At 44.0% G+C, this 18,760-nt stretch overlaps 3 pseudogenes; all 3 read left to right on the top strand.

Annotated features, from left to right (window-relative positions):
* The first annotated feature begins 393 nt into the window (after positions 1-393).
* Positions 394-5,846, top strand: LOC115661582 (ent-kaurenoic acid oxidase 1-like; annotated as a pseudogene).
* A 1,411-nt stretch (positions 5,847-7,257) lies between these two features.
* On the top strand, positions 7,258-10,020 carry LOC115692304 (ent-kaurenoic acid oxidase 2-like; annotated as a pseudogene).
* Positions 10,021-10,724: 704 nt separating this feature from the next.
* On the top strand, positions 10,725-11,507 carry LOC115692314 ((+)-cis,trans-nepetalactol synthase NEPS1-like; annotated as a pseudogene).
* The last annotated feature ends 7,253 nt before the right edge of the window (positions 11,508-18,760 follow it).

The following is an 18,760-nucleotide window of genomic DNA, read 5'->3' as shown; positions in this document are numbered from 1 at the left end:
GAGAGTAAAGCTAGTTGGGAACCTGCGGAAGCTTTTTGGCAATTCAAGAAGCAAATGGACGCATTTCATGCTGAAGATGCAATGAGGGCGTCGCCCAATTAGAAAGGGGAGAATGTCACGGTCCTAAGGTTTTCTATACTCGAAGGACCGTGAACCATCCGAGAAGACCGGGCGAGCCTCTTTAGTATTCTCTAGAATATTCCTAGGGGCGGGCAATATTGTAATTGTACCCTATTCTAGAGTCTTCTTGTAATAAATGGGGTAGTTGGTAGATGGGGCGATGCAATCTCCACTGTTAGATTGAGGAAAAATCTACGGTTGGGATTAGTCCTGTACTTGTATATAAAGGGGTCTCCTCCAGTATATGAGTGAATGAGGCTGACAGTAAGGGAAAGGGAAAATCTCAACAGAATCAATGAAACCTGAAAGCAATTGAGCATCTATGATGTGTTTATTTTACGCTGGTTACATCAATGGGAGCGTGGTTGGGTTGGATTCTGGGGCTCATCCCAATTCTAGGATGGTGCTTGTGGTGGTGGAATGAGATTTGGTATGTGTGGCCGGTGAAGCGAAGATGTTCCGACACGTGCGAAGTTGCCGCTGGGACACATGGGGTTTCCCTTCTTCAGAGAAATTTTCACCTTCCTCTGGTACTTCAAGATTCTCCGCCGCCCGGATGAGTTCATAAACTCTAAAAGACGGAAGTATGATCACCGTTCGCTATCGAATCTTAGATTGTATGCTTGTGACTGAACTTATGCAGCATTGTATATGAAACAATAAGAAAAATGAAACCAAGAGATAGAGCGCGTTTGTCTCAGGTTTCTACTGATGTCTCTGTACATGTTTCAGGTATGGTGATGGAGTAGGAATGTACAGGACTCACCTCTTCGGATCGCCTTCCATCATAGCATGCTTCCCATCAGTGAACAAGTTTGTCTACCGAGCCGAGGACACATTTATCTCTAAATGGCCGAATGTCGATATTGTGGGCACAAATTCTCTAGTGGCGGTTCACGGAAAGGCACATGCCAGGCTCAGGAGCTTTGTCTTGAATGCCGTCAACCGACCTGATGCTCTTTGCCGAATAGCTGCTTTGGTACAGCCGCGTTTGGTCGCTGCCCTCGAGTTGTGGGCTGAAAAAGGCAGAATTATCGCTTTCCATGAAACTAAGAAGGTGTAGTCCTTCGCATAAGCTCCCCATCAGATAACTTCATCGTCCCCAAGATTAAGTTTTTCCCGTTGGATTGTCCTCAATGTTTTACTAGTGGTTCTTAAATTTTGTTCATCTTCTTTGCTTCCAGGTGACCTTCGAGAGCGTCGGGAAGCTGTTTGCAAGCTTTGAGCCAGGGCCGCAATTGGAAAAGATGGATCGCTTATTTCATGATATTTCATGATATGCTTAAGGGAATGAGAGCTCAGCCGCTCAATTTCCCCAGAACTACATATCACTGCACTTTGCAGGTTCAATCGAATTGGAATCTTAAACTTTCTACCAATCAAATAAGTTGGGCGAAAGTAGTAAAATTCAAAATGACCACCTGAGTTCTCCTTAACTTGCACAATGATTACTGCTCTGCATACGAATTTGAAGTTATATTCTTGTCCAACGAGTTCAATATGACACTACAGCGCAAAATGATGATAACACCAAGAAAGCAATGTCGAGTTGAATTATCCTAGCTTTATAACCAAGCTTCCCATTACAATATTTATCCAATCCAATATTGCAGGCCCGGAAGAAGGTGGAGGCGATATTCAGAGTAGAGCTGGAGAAGAGGAAAAGCCGAAGTGAAGAAACTGTGATTGATCTTATAGATGAGTTGCGACAAATCAAAGATGAGGAAGGCAAAAAACTATCTGACCAAGAAGTGCTAGATAACATCATTACCTTTGTGTTCGCTGGTTATGGGTCCACTTCACTTGCATCAATGTGGGCGATTTACTATCTCGCCAAGTCTCCCAATGTTCTAAAGAAACTCCGGGTACGGACATCGTCCTTAAAAAAATTAGTCCATTTGAGATTTATAGGAGAATTTAGAGTTCGAGCGACCATTTGATCAAAAGATCTAAAAAGTTTTGAAGATGACAATTAGTGACATACAGGTGGTGGAGGAGACACTAAGAATGGCCAATATTTCACATTTTCAATTCAGATTAGTCACAAAGGACATTGACTACAAAGGTAGGAAACCATCCAAGTGGGCCATTTTTACCAAGTGTTTGGTGGGGGATCGAGAATGTGTCCAGGAAATATGCTTGCGAGGATTCAACTGGCTATTTTACTGCACCATTTATCAGTAGGATACAAGTAAGGTTCGGGTTTGAATCCGCGAGGTTCGGGGTGAATCGCGGATTCGCGGTTACTGTACCCCCCGGTTTACTATTTTTGTATAAAATTTTGTGGGCCGAATTTGAGGAATATTTCTTCCTAAAAGTTGTTCCCAACATCTTGAGGTATAACATACTTTAATTTGGGAATTTTTGGAGATCATTTGAGGCCATTCGGAAGTCCATCTTTGGACCGAAATAAAACTGCCCGATTTACTGTTCACCCGACCTTCGGGACTGTTTGAATTTTTATAAATTTTTCCAGGCCTATTTTCAAAATACTTCCTTCACGAGAATTGTTGAGGACATTTGTGGCTATAACATATAAAAATTTCAAGTCTTTTCAAGATGATTTGGGTACCGAATGAGTTGTATTTTGATGGCCTGAGGGACTGTTCGAGCGAATCGGATTTTGTCTGACTTCAAGTGACCAAAAGAGGTGTTTCCAGTTGGAACTGAGTTTCGAGTTCTGCACGAAAAATGTTCAGCAAGATGTTCTACGCAACGTGTCCAAATTTCAGAATTTTCGGAGTTCGTTTAGTATTTATTTGGATGGGATTTCGGTCACTGTGTAAACTGCCCAGTTTTTACCCGATTCTTTGGATGTTTGTTTTGATGGGCGGAATGGAGTTGGTGTCGGGATTGAATTGTTGATGCCTCGTGACCAGAATTTAGGCTTGAATGTGTGTTATATGAAGTGATTTGAGGATGAAATGATGATGTTTCAAGGCTGGAGCGAGATTGATTAGAGTGTCGGATATTGTGGGATGGAATTGGCGAGCTTAGGGCTCGATTTAAGGACAAATGGTGTCGGTTTGGTGTGTGGTAGTATGGCTGGATTGTAGTGTTTAATATGCTCGGAAATGTCGAAATTATACCTATGAACGTGGTTGTGTTTGTGGGTCCATGAGTGGCCTTGTGTGTTTATTGAACTGTGATTTGATGGATTGAAATGTGTTTGATTATGTGCACGCGTGGGCCAGATTAAATTAATTTATGCGTGTCGAGCGTGCGCATGAGTAAGAAAGAAATGTGGTGTGGCATGTAATTGTGGAATTTATGTGAAGGTGTGGAATTGCGAGTATTGGGATCGGGCCGAGTATCATAAGCTCGGGGCAGCGATCACGTAAGTCTGCATTTGGCACAGGCTGAGGCTTGAAAAAGCAAGGTTGAGAATCGGTCCGAGGCACGATCAGCTCGGGTGAGACCGGGATCGGACCGAGGCATTATAAGCTCGGGTTTCGATCATGTAGGCTTGTCGCATTTGGCGCGGGCTGAGGAAAGTGTGAATGTGGGATCGGACCGAGGCGTGTGATGCTCGGGGCGCGATCGAGTGTGGGATCGGACCGAGGCGTGTGATGCTCGGGGCACGATCGAGTGTGAATGTGGGATCGGACCGAGGCGTGTGATGCTCGGGGCGCGATCGAGTGTGAATGTGGGATCGAACCGAGGCGTGTGATGCTCGGGGCACAATCGAGGGGCCTGAGGCGTGTACGAGTACGTGGACCGAAAGTGTGGTGATGAATGGTCGCAGTGTGCCTGAGGCGTGTACTTCAACGCGGGTCACTGGCGAGTGATGTGGAAAAGAGGAAATGAGAACGGAATGAGTATGTAGGATGAGAATGGTACATGCGCGTGTTTGCATATGACGTGATGATGACTGAATGCGGGTGTGCGCATGATTTTGCCTGATAATATTATTTGATGTGCCTGCGATGTGATGACTTGATGTGCACGAATGTGCGTGTTTGTGTGTTTGTCTGGAGGTACGTGATAGTCTAGGTAGGGTTTAGGTTGCAACTTATTGAGAAGTGTCTCATGGTTGTATAAACCAAACCATTTCAGATAACCCGCCTGCATAAGGAATCAGTTGCCACCGCCGCCGTCAGAACGTTTTGGTACAGTCATGCACCCCGAGGATAATTTCGTGGAGTACTCTCTGAATGGACGCCGTGCCGAGGACGCAAGGACTAGTGAGGAGGCGATGAGCTAGTGCTCATCGCAATACCGTTTTTGGTAGATAGTGTAATTGCCTCTGTTCGGTGTATGGTTTTTTTTAGGTAATCGTAGTGGGTGTGCATGTAAAATTTATGGACTCAAAAACATCGGGAAAGTGTAAGTATGTTCATATATGGCAGATGTAAATATGTGTGGAAATGAAATGTTTTAAGTAATGTGGCGGTTGGGCGTGCTTAGTTATTCTGGTGTTCTCCAACTTTTTTGTCCGGGTTTAATTAATTGTTTCCGCTATGATTGACTCTGATGCGAGACCGTTGAGTCGGCGACGTATTCCTGGGATGTTGCACCGTTCGACTCATGAAAGTGAGGTGTGGAAAGCATTAGACTTGAGTCGGAGCGTGACAGTACGGACATCGTCCGACTTTGTAAAGCTTGGTTATCCACTGTTTCATTACAACTTGTGAATCTTGACTTGAATGGCAGGAAGAGAACATGTCCATTAGCCAGAACAAGAAGGGCAAGCTCATCACGAGCGAAGACGTCTCGAACATGAAATATACTAAACAGGTAAAATCATAGGAGAATTTAGAGTTCGAGCGACCATTTGATCAAAAGATCTAAAAAGTTTTGAAGATGACAATTAGTGACATACAGGTGGTAGAGGAGACACTAAGAATGGCCAATATTTCACATTTTCAATTCAGATTAGCCACAAAGGACATTGACTACAAAGGTAGGAAACCATCCAAGTCTTGCATATAGACAATCCTAGCTTATGCGTTTTGGCCTGCAGCTATGCCACGGGATAGATCTTCAAATTGTTGTTTTCTCAAGACTGCCTTTTTTAGGGCCATTTTGTACCAACATATATTCTCTGCGATTATTACACCATTAGTTTGTACCGACTTAGATACGTCATACCTACAAGAACTGTTATGACTTGCACTACACACGAGTTGGTGCTGACTGCCAGTTCCTGTCCAGAGCAGTTGAAGTTAGAGTTTAGCAGTAACAATCCTCGAAATTTGTGCAGGTTATAGAATACCGAAGGGATGGAAAATGATTCTGTGGCTCCGATACCTCCACACGAATCCAGAAAACTTTGATGACCCAACGTGTTTTAACCCAGATAGGTGGAATGTAAGACTTGATATCAATTATGTTGATGGACATGGCAATTGTTTTCTTTATTTCCCACTTTGTTCTCTTTTGGGCAAACCTATGTAATACTCGGTCACGTTCTTCAGGAATCTGTGAAACCGGAGGCATACCAAGTGTTTGGTGGGGGATCGAGAATGTGTCCAGGAAATATGCTTGCGAGGATTCAACTGGCTATTTTACTGCACCATTTATCAGTAGGATACAAGTAAGAAAAAAGGTGATGCTTTTACACACCGACTTCAGGAGAAATTCCAATTCTTTGGACCATAAAATTTACACCAATGTTTGGCAATTGAATTTTCAGGTGGGAATTGCTCAACTCGGACGCGGATTTTGTCTATCTTCCCCACCCTGCACCAGTTGATGAAGTTGAAGTTAGTTTCACCAGGCTATGAGGACTGATTCAACTGGAAAAATATATAATCGCAATAAAATAGAGTCATACTTTCCGATCCTATGCTGTATTCTATTTGTTTCAACCCAAATATTAGAAAGAAGAACAAAAGAAAAATCCAAAGGGAACCTTTACATGGGAATCGGGTGATCCCCTACGAAAAAGTACATTAGAGCTTAATATTGTGATCGGTGATGGTCTACGTAGGAACAAAACCAACCACATTATATTGGGATTCGTAGTCTAAAAGATTTGAGAAGACACTATGGCATGTGCAGTAATTAAGTCTGGAATATTGCATATCAATACTATTATGCTACGCAGGATGCCGGCGAGGCACTGTAAATATATCTGTTCTCTAGTAACTCCTCGGGAATGTGAATCATGTTTTCAATGTGAGATAAACTTTTGCATTCTGAAACAACTTAACGAATCAGTAGGAAGTCCTTCGAACGGAAGTCCCAAATCTTTTCATTGTGAAAAGATTCTTATGCTAAACAGTAAACTCCAAAAGTTCTCAACCTCCTCTAGATGATGGACGATGATTCGTAAAACTCTCTGCCTATGAGCAATTAATTGCCACTTAATTGTTAAAAAAACAGTACAAATGCTTTCAGTGATGTGTCATGGCTTGTCCATTAGAAGACAAATAATCGGATATATAATCTCAATAGAATAGAATCGATCCCAAAAGCAATGTGTGATGTGTTATATGAGGCAGGTTGTATCTGTTATCTAGCTAGATAGAGTTAGAGTTGCAACTTATCAAGAAACACCAAGTAATTAAGTACAAATTGATGTAGAGTACACTAACAGGAGTGTGGTTAGGCTGGACTCTGGGGGACTTGTTCCACTTCTGGGTTGGTTGTTGTGGGGGAGGAACGAAATTCGATGCGCATTACCGTTAATGTCCCGACGCTGGCGTGAAGTTACGGCCGGGACACATGGGATAACCTTTCTTCAGGGCAATGTTCACCTTTCTTTGGTACTTCAAGATCCTTCGCCGCCCTGACAAATTTATGAACTTGAAAAAAGGGAAGTAATAATCTTTATTCATATGAAAAAGTATTCGAAAATAAGAATAATAGTAGTTTTTTTCTCGAGTTTCTTAATTTTCTAATCTAATCTCACGTTAATCTACATCTGCAGCATGTTTCGGGAAGCATCTTAGCCCTTAGACTTTTGGATGATTCATATGCTTAACGGCGAACAACCTTACAGTCGGATGGAAACTACAAGTTTAAAGATCTGCGAGAAATAACATCGTTCTAAATATTATTTGCAGATCGTTATGGTGAGTGCATAGGATCCCCACTGATGCAGAATGCACTAAGTTTCAGAAGTTATGTTCATTTTATTTCATGGGCGCAACAGGATTGAGCTAACCTTTCCCCGCAACTCAATAATCAGGTATGGCGATGGAGAAACTGTTTATGAGCTTTGAGTCGGGGCCACAGTTAGAAAATATCGACCAGTTACTTCAAGATATGATTAAAGGGATAAGAGCGCAACGGCTCAATTTTCCCGGAACTGCATATCACTGAGCTCTGCAGGTTCAATCGAATTGGAATTTTTAATATGATAAATTGGGCCAATATACTGAAATTCAAAATGGCAACTTGAGTCTCATTAACTTGTGCAATGATTAGCTTGAAGTTATATTCTTGTCTAATGAGTTAAATACGACACTACAACGCAAAATGATCGTACCACTAAGAAAGCAATGTCGGATTGAATCGTCCTAGTTTAATACCATGATGCCCATATAAAACCCCAAATGATCTTAAATATTTCTCCAATCCAATTGCAGGGCCGGAAGAAAGTCGAGGCGATATTTAGAGTCGAGCTAGAGAAGAGGAAAAGCCGAAGCGAAGAAACTGTGACCGATCTTATGGACGGGATTCGACAGATCAAAGATGAAGAAGGCAAGAAACTATCTGACCAAGAAGTGCTAGATAACATCGTTAGCCTTGTGATGGCCGGTTATGAGTCCACTACACTTGCATCGACGTGGGCAATTTACTATCTTGCCAAGTCTCCCGATGTTCTAAAGAAACTCCGAGTACCGACATCGTCCGACTTTGTAAAGCTTAATTATCAGAACCTTATCCACCGTTTCATTGCAACTTGGGTATCTTGACTTGAATGGCAGGAAGAGAACATGTCCATTAGCAAGAACAAGAAGGGTGAGTTCATCACAAGCGAAGATGTCTCGAATATGACATATACGAACAAGGTAAAATCACAAGAAGATTTCAGAGATCGAGCGATCAGTTGCCCAAAAGATCTAAATTTTTTTTGAAGCTGACAATTACTGATATACAGGTAGTGGGGGAGACAATAAGAATGGCCAATATTGCAGCTTTTGTATTCAGATTAGTAACAAAGGACATCGACTACAAAGGTACAAAACTATCCAAGTCTCGCAGGTAGAAATTACTAGCTCATGCCTTACAGCCTTGTTAGATTTTGTGCGCGAAAGCATAATTTTGGTATCGATGAAAATTTTTTGTTAGTGATGTGTGCAAGTGTATATTTGTATGGTATAGTTGATGTAAGAATGAATAAAGGGCAAGATATATGGATTAGTATTCACGACATATTAGGCTATGGGATGAATATATAATTTCATAATTTTTATATGGAAGAGTACATATGATGGAGTTGGAATGGCGTGGGAGCTAACGGATATGCATTTGAGTACATGCTTCCCACACGAACGCACGAATGAATGAGTACCAAGCCTTTATATAGGCTCAATGACTGACTTTGTCATGCATAATATCTCTGCTTTGTCAGAGATTTTCCTTTTGCCTTCATTCTAGGCTACACGCTCCAACTACCATTAGTAGACTCGAGTTTTGCAGGCATTTCTGGACAGTTCTGTATTTCTCAACTTGCTTGCTTTCCACTTAGTTCTAGGCTCCCTCTAGTTTGGACTAGAAACTTCTTACAAAAAGGATCGCCAATTTACAACACTCCATTGTTGCGATTTTCCGGATATGTCTCATAATTTCTTGGACGTACCTCGAAATTCTTCTTGTAGTTTGACCCATGCCTTTTCACGATCTTTGTTCCACAATCATTTGTACCCTCTTGATGAAACACTTGCACTCTCCTTCGAATCAGCATTTCTTTTTTTTCAACGATGTCCCATATGTCTCGGGCCATCAAATTGCACCTACTTATAGTTGTTAGCTCAGGCTCCGGTTCAGGCTCCGGCTTTGGCTCCGGCTCTGTTGGCTCTTGCTCAGGCTTAGGATCTAGCCTTGATTTTAGTTGAGATGGTGAGGACAACACCCGAAACCATCTGATGTGCTTGGCTCTAATACCATGTTGAAAATTTAGATTAGAGCAGAAACATGGTTTTGGTTTTTGCTTTGCCTTTTGCTCTAACACCGGGTAGATCTTCAAATTGTTGCTTTATCAAGACTGCCTTTCAAAGGTCATTTTGTACCTATGAGACAGATATTCTCCGCAATTACTACATTAGCTTGTACATTATACCTACAAGAAATGTTGGGACTTGCAATATATAAGAATTGGTGCTGACTGCTGAGTCCTGTCCAGGGCAATTAGAGATAGAGTTTTGCAGTAATGATCCCTGAAAATTTATGCAGGTTATAGGATGATCCCTGAAAACTTATGCAGGTTATAGGATACCTAAGGGATGGAGAGTGATTCTGTGGCTCCGATACCTCCACACCAATCCAGAAAACTTTGATGACCCGATGTGCTTTAATCCAGATAGGTGGAATGTAAGGCTCAATATCGATTATGTTCACGGACAAAGCATTCCTTTTTTTCTTTTTTTTACTTCGTTCTCTTTCGGGTAAACCTATGTAATGCTCGGTCACATCTTCAGGAATCAGCAAAGCCGGGGACATACCAAGTGTTTGGCGGACAATCGAGAATCTGAGCCGGAAACATGCTTGCAAGGATTGAACTGGCAATTTTACTGCATCATTTATCAGTAGGATACAAGTAAGAAAAAAAGTGAAGCTTTTACTCACTGACTTTTGGAGAAATTCCAACTCATTGAAGCACAAAATGATACAACAATGTTTGGCAATTGAATTATCAGGTCGGAATTGCTCAACCCGGACGCCGGTTTCATCTATCTTCTGCACCCTACACCCGCTGATAAAGTTGAAGTTAGTTTCAGCAAGCTATGAGGACCGATCCTGACTAAAACTTGAAAACTGCACTAGACTTGAATAATTGAGTCATGTTGGTCTCATCATTTGTATGCTTTATCTTATTTTGTTTCAACAAAAGTATTATGGAAAGAAAAAATTTGAAAGTCCAACTTTCAATTCGAAAAGCTACAATCTTGTGATGTGTGATCTAACTATCACAAGATACGCTTTTTTCATGAATCAATACTCAAATGTAATTTTGGCAAATGTAATTATATATTCACCCATAATATAAACTGTGATTAAGCGGATATACTTTATACCATTCCGGTTGGAGTGAAAAAGGACAAGAGAAACGCAACGAAAGCCTCCAAAACGAATATGCTTAGCAACCGATGATCATAAAAGACCAGCCAAAACAACTACATGGGAGTGCAGCAATTTGGGATTCTCTTGCATCATCCGATCCCACATATATAGAACCAAAAACTCTAATTGACGGAAATTTCAGAAATCTAAGGATAAATTAAATAATTCAATCAATGGGCGGTGCAATAGCCACTCTTGTTGAGCAACTTAAGAGTCATTCAAACTTTGAACAAGTCAAGATAAAAAAGATTTATTGATCTCTCAGAAGTTAGAGCTTTATATTTAAATGCAGATGGGTTCGCTTCTCTTAGTTTTTCGGTGTATGCCAAGAATTATTCACTTCATATTTGAGTGCTTCCAGTCAGAGAACTATGACTGACCACTCATCTCCAGAGAGAAAACTCGAGGGCAAAGTCGCCATCATCACGGGCGGCGCGAGCAGCATCGGCGAGGAGGCGGCCCGCCAGTTCGCTCATCATGGGGCCTACGTTGTGATCGATGATGTCCAGGATGAGAAGGGACAAAGCCTGGTGGAATCTATCGGCCCCAAGCACTGCATGTACGTCCGTTGCGACATCACAGACGAGGAGCAGGTCAAGTCCCTAGTGGAGTCGACGGTCCAAGCCCGAGGGCACTTGGAAATAATGTTCAGCAACGCGGACGTGAAGAGCTCGTCGAAGCAAGATGTCCTCGACTTCGACATGAAGGGTTACGAGCGCCTCTTTGCAGTCAACGTCGGGGGAATGGCGGTGAGCATGAAGCATGGAGCCCGGGCCATGGTGGCTGGCAGTGGCGGCAGAAGCATAATATGAACGGCAAGCATCATGGCCAGCATGGGTGCGGACCGCTACATCGACTACTGCATGTCGAAGCACGCGGTGCTGGGGCTGGTGCGGTCGGCAAGCAACCAGCTCGGTGCGAGCGGCGTGCGAGTGAATTGTGTGTCACCAAGAGCGGTTGGGACGTCACTGCTATGCGGGGTGTTCAGGATGGGGAAGGAGGAGGTCGAGGCAATGTTCAAGCTGTCCTCGTGCATGAGAGGAGTGCTGACGGTGAGGCATGTGGCGGATGCTGTGGTCTTTCTTGCCTCCGATGACTCCCAGTTCATCACCGGCCATAACTTGGTGGTCGATGGTGGCCGACGCCAGAGATGAGCATGATCTATGCAGGCAATTTAAAAACTTTCAAAAAGAATAAAACCAAGACCCGGTTTCTTTTCGATAGAAATCGAAAATGCACGCACACTTGTATGCAGCATGATTAAACTCGAGTTGTTTGATGTACAATGAAAGATTCTGGGTTCATGCAGCCTCCGCTTATGATCGTCGAAGTCCATTATGCCTCAGATTTTTTATGGGTCAAACAGAAGTTTCATTGAATGTGGGGACGACTGATTTATCCTTTTTTCGTTTGCGTCCAACCCTATGTATTTTGTATATTATGAAGAAGATGAACCTTAAAGCATAGGAAAGTACGTGCGGATCCTACGATCAATCTTGCATCGAACTATTCTTTGGCCATCTCATCAAAGCCTCGGATAAGATGAGTCCCGAATAAGTTGCTAAATTGAATGGAGGATTCTAGAAAACTCGGTCAATGCAACAAAGTTTTGATATTGAATGATATCCACAGGAAAGGAAGACGTGTTAAAACTAATCGGGAAATTATCAAAACAGCCATAGACCTATTGCAATTGTACCAATTCAATCATAAACCATTTGTATTTGTGTCAATTTAGTCCATTCGGCCAATTTTGGCCGGTTTATACTGACGTGGACACCGGATGTCCGGCCGACATTGATGCGATAATTTTTAAATATATTTATTTATTATTTCGATTTTTTTATGTTTTCCTTTCTCTTTCTTTTTTTTTCTTTCCTTCTTCTTTTGGCCGGTCGCCGGACTGGCTAAAGGCTAGGGTCAGCAAGGTCGACCTCACCGGCCACTGGTGCCGGCAAGGGCAAGCCTCAACCTCGCCATTGCCTCACCATGGCTGTGGGCGAGGTCGGCCATGGCAAGGCTCGACCTCGCCAGATCTGGGCGAGGTCGAGCTCACCCAACCATCGCAAAGCTCGACCTTGCCGAATTTGGGTGAGGGCTAGCCTCGCCATGGCCGACCTCATCCACAGCCATGGCGAGGCGCGACAAGGTCGAGGCTCACCCTCGCTAGTGTCGGTGAGGGCGAGCCTCACCAATGGCCAATGAGGACCTCGCCGGCCTTAGCCTCTGGTCGGTCCGGACAAAATTGGCCAGATTAATTGAATTAGCACAAATACAAAATGTTTAGAATTGAATTGGCAAAAAAAAAAGGTTTAGAACTGAATTAGCACAATTGTAATAGGTTTAGGACTATTTTGGTAGGTTGTTACAGCGGCTAGAATAGAAGCAATTTTGTCCAGATTCTTTTGAGTTTACCCAAATTGAAGAATGGGTTTGTGCAGACCAATCTAAGAATGGCCAAAACACTAAAAATCACTCATGTGGTCCCATTTTTTTCGGCAAAAGTACACCAGAAGTGCCATAACTTGTGTACGGCGATCACTTTGGTGCCATAACTTTTTTTCGGATCACTTTGGTGCCAACTTTTTTGAAAAACGATCATTTTAGTGCCAATGCTGACGTGGCTCGCCAGAAATCCGATGTGGCGCTGACACGGCTCGCCGAAGAGGTCCATGGCTCGCCGGAGAGGTCCAGTCAGCATTAAAAACCAAAAACGACGCCATTTAGCCTGCTGACGTGTACTTTTTTAAAAAAAATATATTATATTAAATAAATAAATAAAAAGCCTGCAACAGCGACGAGGGAGCCCTTGCCGCTGCTGCCGCCAACCCACCACCGCCGGGAAGGGCCGGCGGTGGTGGGCGCAGTGGTCGGCGAGGGTCGCCGGTCCCTGGTCGGGGCCTGGCTGTAACAGCCCGAATTTCGATGTAATTCCGAGATCAATAAAATTGACATTATTTCGCATTTCATTTTAGTAAGTCTCGCCCAGAGCTGATCACTCTCGGGATACTAACCAATATGGTATGGCTAATTAGGAAACGGTACGTGGACCAAGGACCCGATCGCGAAGCGGACACCGATCATATGAAATGATGAGAGAATATTATGAACCAATGTGGATCGATCTTAGGAAAGATGACGGATTTGGTTTGGCCAAGGCCAACGATGTACAATCGGATCGCAGGTGATTCTGCATGACCGAGAGTGCACGTGACCAACCAGTCCTGAACTTAAACCGGACGATCGTGACTTCTAGGACAAGTGATAATTTCTCATTCTCTTAATGATCGGACCGTTATGACTCGGATAACCCTAGGTCGATACGCGTAACCTCTAAACAGGCGCCCGTTAGTGAGAGACCCTGAAATTGGAAATTGAGCGAGTTTTAATCACGAAATTGGGCTCGGATTTCGATGTTGATTTTCGATGGCTTAAGAGACTATTTTTGGGAATCTGACGTCATATTATGCTGGGCACGCATATTTTGAGTTAGTATGGTTAAAAATTGGAATTTCGGTCCGGGGGTGAAAAATTACGATTTTGCCCCTCGGGACCCCGACGTTGATTCTGAGGCCGTCTGAGGTTATTTTTCGAGGCCGATGCCATTTTTGGGTGGCCACGCATACCAAGAGTCGTTATGGCCAAAAATTGGAATTTCGACAGAAATTGGAAAAATAATATTATTTTATTCCCGAAACTTTGCAGTCGATTTTCGAGGGCTTAAAGGGCTGTTTTCGCGATTCCGACGCCATATTATGTTGGCCACGCACATGGAGGGTTGGTACGGGCGAAAATTGGAATTTCGCCCCGAGACCGGAAAAATGACCATTTTGCCCCTGGGCTATTTTCGGGTCCGAATTTTTGGGAAATTAATTGGGATAATTAAGAGTATTATCAGCTGCATTATTGGGGCTAAAGACCTTTTTGCCCCTCAATTATTTGGATAGGATCAACCGAGACCGTTAGATTAAGGGTATTTTGGTCAAAACCGCCGGATCAGCGACACGTGTCGCCCCTAGGCCACTTTATTGACCAACTGACCCCCCTCTCTCTCTCCTCCCTCATTTTCCTTCGGCCAGCAGCTCCACCAGCAGCCCCCTCTCCCGAAATCTCTCTCTCTCTCTTGTTCTCTCTTGGCCAAGCCTTGTCGGAACTCACCGCCGGCCGCCGGAGCGCCGCCGCCGGCCACCGTGCCTCGCCGTCGACCACCTCAGCCCCCAGCCTCAGCCTTGCCCCTGTCCGACCCTTTCTCTCTCTATTTCTCTCTCTTTCTTCCTCTTTTTCTCTCTTTCCCGTCCGGCAAATAGGGCCGCCGGAGCTTCGCCGGAGCTCGGATCGCCGTTCCGTCACCACCCAGCCATCTAGCCACGCTGTACGACGCCGACCGTACCCGTCCGTACAGTGTCCATACGGTCGGTACTGTAGCGTCCGTACGGCCGTCGCGCCGGCCACCGCCACCTCCCCGGCCACCGTTTTTCCCCTGTCCCCCGTACAGTGTCCGTACGGGGGGGGGTATTGTTCACCGTCGTCCGTACGGGTCACTGTTCACGCCGTCCGTACGCTGTCGTCGGGAATTCCGCCGTCGGTTTCACTGTTCACCAGTGATCGGCTGCCGTTCCCCCGTCGTCGTGACCTTGGATTAAGTGAGTAAAATTCCTAAACCCGGATTAGGACTGATAGTGCATTTTTCTGGACTGGTTTAGGTATTATCGGTGCATTTTGGACTGGCTTAGGTAGTATCAGTGTATATTTCAGACTGGGATGAGGACTGATTGGTAGAAATTATTATTGGGAAAATTTAGTGGATTAATGAGAATTATTTGGGGAGATTAATTGGATTAAATGACCAATTTAGGAGCCCATTGGAAAATTACCGGGTATGTCCGGATTGACTGGTTGTACGTAATTTGTGCTTAATTGTGATTGACTTCGTACTGCCATGTCACATGTCGTGTGGTTGAATTATGTGGAGTGCGATTGGCCAATGATTGGTTTGAAATTAATTGTTGATTTGTGATTCGCACGTTAGGCCACACGGTATTAATTGGGTCAATTGAGCACGTGTTGTGATATTGAGTGTTTGAATTATATTGGCGCTCGTGGTGCATTGCATTGCATAACATGGACACGCATTGTGTATGCCAAGAGTAAGGCATGTGATGAAATTGTGCGAGAATGCGTGCCTGCCATGAGCATGTGATCACCTAAAATACCCTGAAGCGTTTTACGCTGGGTTCAGATAATAATTGGTTGTGTGATCACCTAAGGACCTTTGGGTCATGACCTTCGGGTTGATACCGTCCTCATGCACTTTGAAGCAGGACGATGCCCGGTACGTCCGGAAGACGACCATCCTCATGCACTTTGAAGCAGGCTCTGGTTCGTAAGGAGATCAGTGTTGCGCCTCATGCACTTTGAAGCAGGCTAGAGAGACTGGGCCAGATCGGTTGCTGCGCCTCATGCACTTTGAAGCAGGCTAGACGCACCGGGCCGTGGATGTTGTTGACTCGAGTCGTCGTAATAAATAATAAATTGGGCGATTGCCAGTGTGGGCCAGTGGGCCGGGAAATATACATGACCTGTCAACGACATTTGCATGCATGAACATGCATGGACTAGGATGCGAGTGTGTGAGACTCGGTGCATGAGCATGTGATTGGCGTACGTGTGATAATGTGTGCCACGTATGTGCCGTGACTATTATATGTTGATCTGTCTAACCTGTAGGGTCAGAGAATGGTTTGATTATTGTTGTATTGTGATTTAAATATTTGTTTCCGGTCAGGAGATTGCATGCTAGCCTAGCCTAGGTTTAGGGGTTGAACTCACTGAGATTCGTCTCACGGTTGTGTAAACCGAAACATTTCAGACCCCCAGCCGTAGAATGCCGAGGTCACCACCTCTTTCTGGGATACCGCATCGCATTCAGCGATCGTTGAGCATGCACCCCTGTGGAGACGGAGCAGTAAATATGGAGTCAGAGGAGCAGTCGGATGAATCCTCGGAATCCTCAGATCTTGACTGGAATCCCTAAGAGCACCCTGAGCCATAGCTAGCAGTGGAGGGCATGTGACTTTTTGACTGTAGTCCTCCTTGAGTAATTGACCTCACCCTAGCCACTTACCCTTTTGACCCAGTGGCTGTTGACTGTTTGTACTGCTCGCTTTTGTTGTTCGATGGGTATTGTAAAAAGGTTTTCTATAGTAATGTAAGTATGTACATATTTTCTGCTGTGATCGTGTTTATTGCTTGGCTATCCTTGGCTCGTATTTTATAATTGTCAGGATTGTTTATTTAATTACTTCCGCTTGTGCTTTACTCTCTGTTTGGGCGTTGGGTCGGCAACGTTTCCTGGGAGCGTCGCACCATAATCGACCGGAGGTGGGATGCTCGCGCTTCATAGGGTTCGGGGCGTGACACCGGCGACCCTCGCCTCACCCAGCAACGGCGAGGCCAGACCTCGCCGTTGCCTGGGTCGTGACGGTGAGGTCTCGCCTCGCCGGATCCGACCCTCGCTGGGCGAGGCGAGGGTCGCCGGGCCCCGGCCAGGGGCCGGCGACCCTCGCCGACCACTGTGCCCACCACCACTGGCCCTTCCCAGCGGTGGTGGGTTGGCAGCAGCAGCGGCGAGGGCTCCCTCGCCGCTGCTGCAACCTTTTTTTTTTAATTATTATTATTTTTCTAAAAATTAAAAAATTTGAAAAAAAGCCACATAATTTCCACGTGTACAAGTCAGACCATTTTTTTTTAATATAAATGCCAGGTCAGCTTTTTGGCCAGAATTTTGGCCGGAGTCACTAAATTGATCTATTTTCCTCCGACTTGACACCAAAGTGATCCGAAAAAAAGTTATGGCACCAAAGTGATCACCGTACACAAGTTATGGCACTTCTAGTGTACTTTTGCCCATTTTTTTCGAAAGTTTTCTGGTGAGTGCGCGCTCTCTCTCTCTCTGGTAGCTACGTGTTTGCCTGCTCTATTCATCGTATACTGAACATGGAGATCCTTCTTTTTCTTTGACGCTTCGACTTCGTGCCTTTTGATCGATCATTGTTTGGCTAAACAGGGATTTTGAGTCGCACAGCTCAAAACACCCGATCTGGTCGATTTTGCGTCTTCTCGTTCTGGATTCTGAATTCGGACTCTGTTTCCCCCGCCATTGCCCGTAATGTGCTTGAGACATGAAATCTATTAGAAGAGCTATGTTAATGAGCGTTGATCTGGCTATAATTAATTAACCTCAAGATTGAAACCTTACATTGGTCTCATACTCTTTTTTCCATGAACAAGTGAATTCAATTTTGCTTTTTGTTTCGGCCATTGTTCAATTGGTCTAACTTCAATTTGAGGTTTCTTCAATTATGATAACACCAGAAAATTTTGGATAAAATCTGCCGCGGGAACAAGCCGAATTACAGCCCTTATATGAGACTAAGTTGGCAATTAAATCAACGATAAATCACCAGAAAACGATGAACAATAAAAGACACCATAGATTTATGTAGCTTGGTTCGAGTGTTGGTACGATAGCCCACGATATATAATACACTATAATCAGATAACCAGAGATACAATCGCTCACACGCTCGAATGTTTTCCACGCCTAGATTACACTCAAACTTAAAATATTTACAAATAAATAACTTAATTGGATGTAAAACTCACAGCAGATAAATTGGCCTTCCTTCGCACGTTCAAAATAATAGCTCTTCCTTTATTTCCTTTTGTGCAACTTTAGGGAGTTCTCCGTGCTACTCCTTTGTTTTGAGTCCCCGATGCGGCTTAAAAAGGGAAAATATATGCGGCCGAATATTATATATTCATGTCACGTCCACTATAGGTTTTCCAAGAAGTGCAGCTCTTGGTTAACCGGTCAATCTTGAATATTATATCTAAGAAACAAACCCCCCACGTGAATATGATTGGCCTCCAAGAAAAAAAAAACTTCTATTTAAAATGGGAAAGTGATTTGTTTGGGATTTCTTTTCTTTTCTACAAGATTCGATTTAACAAACCAATCTCATCCTCTAATCGGATGGATCGGGTTAGACATGATTTAACATACTCAAATGCTCTGCTATTGAAAGTAACCTGTTCCTTGATATATATGTCTCGGGTAGGAATTGGGGTCTTGGTGTTGTGCAGTTCGTGACCTTGGACTTGGTGCTGTGTAACCCGTGAGCATGTAGCAGGATTGCTACATGAACGGTGAAGCCCATCTTCCGTTTTAGAGATAATGAAAAGAAACAAATTGAGAAAATAGACTTTGCCATATCAAATGTGCAGTCACAAATCATTATTGGCTTGAAAAGATTCCTCTGCCTAGAGGTCCAAAAAGCTCTCTCATACATAATCTTGATATGTATGATGATTTCTAGAGCTCAGCCTCGACGTGTAAGTACATGAT

Source organism: Syzygium oleosum, unplaced genomic scaffold (genome assembly GCF_021117445.2).
Source record: "Syzygium oleosum isolate NSW1041296 unplaced genomic scaffold, Sole_v2.1 Sole_v2.09, whole genome shotgun sequence".
Classification (NCBI taxonomy): domain Eukaryota; kingdom Viridiplantae; phylum Streptophyta; class Magnoliopsida; order Myrtales; family Myrtaceae; genus Syzygium; species Syzygium oleosum.
Note: the sequence above shows the minus strand (reverse complement) of the source record. Positions and strands in the feature narration are given on the sequence as shown.